This window comes from Salvelinus fontinalis, chromosome 7 (assembly GCF_029448725.1).
Source record: "Salvelinus fontinalis isolate EN_2023a chromosome 7, ASM2944872v1, whole genome shotgun sequence".
Lineage (NCBI taxonomy): Eukaryota > Metazoa > Chordata > Actinopteri > Salmoniformes > Salmonidae > Salvelinus > Salvelinus fontinalis.
The window spans coordinates 47,992,077-47,995,026 of NC_074671.1; positions in this window are offsets into that span (position 1 = coordinate 47,992,077).

Consider the following 2,950-nt stretch of genomic DNA (forward strand, 5'->3'; position numbering starts at 1 on the left):
GGCATGAAAGTAACAAAACTGAGGTGTGTGTGTGTGTGTGTGTGTGTGTGTGTGTGTGTGTGTGTGTGTGTGTGTGTGTGTGTGTGTGTGTGTGTGTGTGTGTGTGTGTGTGTGTGTGTGTGTGTGTGTGTGTGTGTGAAGCCTGTAGCCACAGCACGGCTGCAGCTGACGCAGTGAACCTGCACACACACACACACACACACACACCTCAGTTTTGTTACTTTCATGCCTGTGTGTGTAAGTTTGTTGGCAGAGACCTTCCAGGTTCCCCACAGTCATAACACGGTAGGAGCATGGCTGTGTCTTTGCACTGCCAATTATCACTCCGGAAATTCACTAAACAGACTAACTACATCACACACACAGTGTGTGGGGTGATTGATGTGAGAAATCTGCTTTCAAGCTTTGTCTCTAATTAGATGAAACAGGAAAAATAGATCTCACAAAACATCTTGCTCACCTTACATGGCCTCTGCCAGGTTTTGCTTGAAAGGCAGAGGCATCTTCAGCATCTTTTCGACACTCTCTTAGAAGGCCAGATACATTTCCACTGTCATTTCTGATGTGGACTGCCTCAACGTTACCGGATTGTCCAAATGTAATTGAATTCTTTAGAACAGACAGCTACAACTCTTCAGGGAAATATCCAGAGCCAATATACAGTCTGTACAACAGCAACAATTACAAATGAATAAAGATAGTGCTAAAGTAACTATTCCTAATATCGAGTACATCCCAGTGCTTAATGGTAAACACAGCATCTTGATGTGTGATCTGCTTTTTTATTAACACTATTTTCCTGTGGACAAAGAGAGTTATGCCTCTAACTGGACCAATAGCCTTGTTTGGTATGCAGGTCCACCGGAGGCCCCAAACATAACAATTCATTGGCTCTAGTTGTCCTTTGTGTCAGATCCCACCTTTCAACTCAATTAAACCCCATTTTATTACAGAGCTGCATCTGCGGCATGAGTGTGACTAATTGAAAAGTGAACGGAAAGGAAAAGCAATTTTCTCACCGAGAAATGACTCACCTACTCATCACACAATGCTTTCTCAAATCGAACAAATGGTTCAAGCCTCTGCTCAGACTTAGGAACAGTGAGCCTCATTATCACGTTGGAACGGTGGATGACTGATGCCTATTTATCCGTCGTTATATATCATAGGGCTTTCTCTCTTTGTGCTCATTCGCCATTAGATGAGAAAAGAAGAAATACATCATTTCACACAGAGAGGGCAAATACAGTTAATTGTTCAAGTGTTATTGGTAAAGCCTCTTAATCCTAGGATTTAAGAGTGATTAACATTTGTTCCATAAGATTTAACAATGGACTAAAAGCTGTCATGTTAATCACAAGACATTCTTATAAGATAGGATAATTTGTTATTTTATTTCATGGTTAGCACCAATCAGTGCTGAAAGACTTGCACTCTCCTGGATAAGCTCTTGAAAGTAAGTCCATTCATAAAAGTGAATCTAATTTTACTTTGCCTTTGAGTCATTCCATTGGACCACCTCCACTAAGGAGTTTTTATAACTAACCCAAGATAGACAACAGCCTGTCGTTTCCAACTGGAGCAAATGAATCATAGCGTGCAGAACAAGCAAGAAGGTGGGCAGAGCCAAACACGAGCTACTGAGATCTTATTGGCGCGTTATTTGCATATTTCAGTTAGGGAACGCCTACTCTGTGAGGTGCGCGTGTGCATTCTAAACAACGCACTTTTTTTGAAACTTTGGCAAAACGCAGTCAACTCTGTTTGTTACAGATTTTAGTTTGGAAACAGAAACCTGTATGGAGATCAAATGTTTAATCGATGAGAAAATTAGCAGAATGTCGGCCAAAGTCCATCTCGCTTGATATTCTCCCATTGTCGGCCACTGGGCTTCCATACTAGTGAGTGGAAATGCCAACCGGATGCTTCACGTTTATGCATCCAGTTTAATATATGGCTCATCGTTCTGTCTGTGGTATTATATTTTCTGTGATAGTGAGACACTTCCCTCTTGTGGTGAAAAGGATACTGTAGTTGTATGGAAGTCAAATGTTCTGACTGCGCCACCTAGTGGTACATTCTAAGTACTGCAATGAGACTGGTGATCAACATTCATTCAAAACAACCACTCCTTATGAAAGTAACGTGTTCGACAGAGACGTGGCAGTTGGTGATAGAGTGGGGAAATTACTAGTGAGAAGCATCTTTTTCAGTCAACCTTAAAGTTCCATTTTCATCTTGATGTGCTGTGCAGAGGTTAGGTTTAGAGTTGAGGTTAGGGTTCGAGCGGTTAACATAGACTCTGGCCATGGGAACTTATTTGTACATTTGAAATGTATGTTGTCCTGTTATGACCCATATGACTGTGTTGAATATCACTCCCTGACCACATTTTATAAAGTGCCTGGGGAAGTGAGGGCCTCCACCGTGGGAGATTTATGATATGGATTTATTTTATTATCAAGTAATAAAAGTGGTCCCAACATCTGTTTTATTACTTTTATAAAACAGGGTTGCCAATACTGATGGAGAATTACGAGGCGATAGACTGATTTACTGGACATCAGGACTTACTGCTGACTTGTAAGTCCTGACGTATTTCAAAATTCCAAGTATGGCAGTACCAAGTACCTCAAGTAAGGAATGCATAATGGATACCATGCCAAACAAGCAAAAGCAAAAGGCTGTTGTAGGCTCAGAAAAATACAAAGGACGCTTTATGTTGCTCTTTACCATCGAGCAAAACCCAGCAGACCAGTCTAGCCCAATTTAAGTCTTACCCTGAATTCAGAGGTATACTCTGCCAATAACAGAGTGGGCTAGACTGGCAGAGACGGAGTGTTTGTTTCTTGAAATAAGGGTGTTTTGGATGGGCACATTCTGCTAGTATTGATAAACAGGTCTGTTGGCAGGCGGCTGATGTGGGCAGGGGTTTGAGTTAACTCAGGCC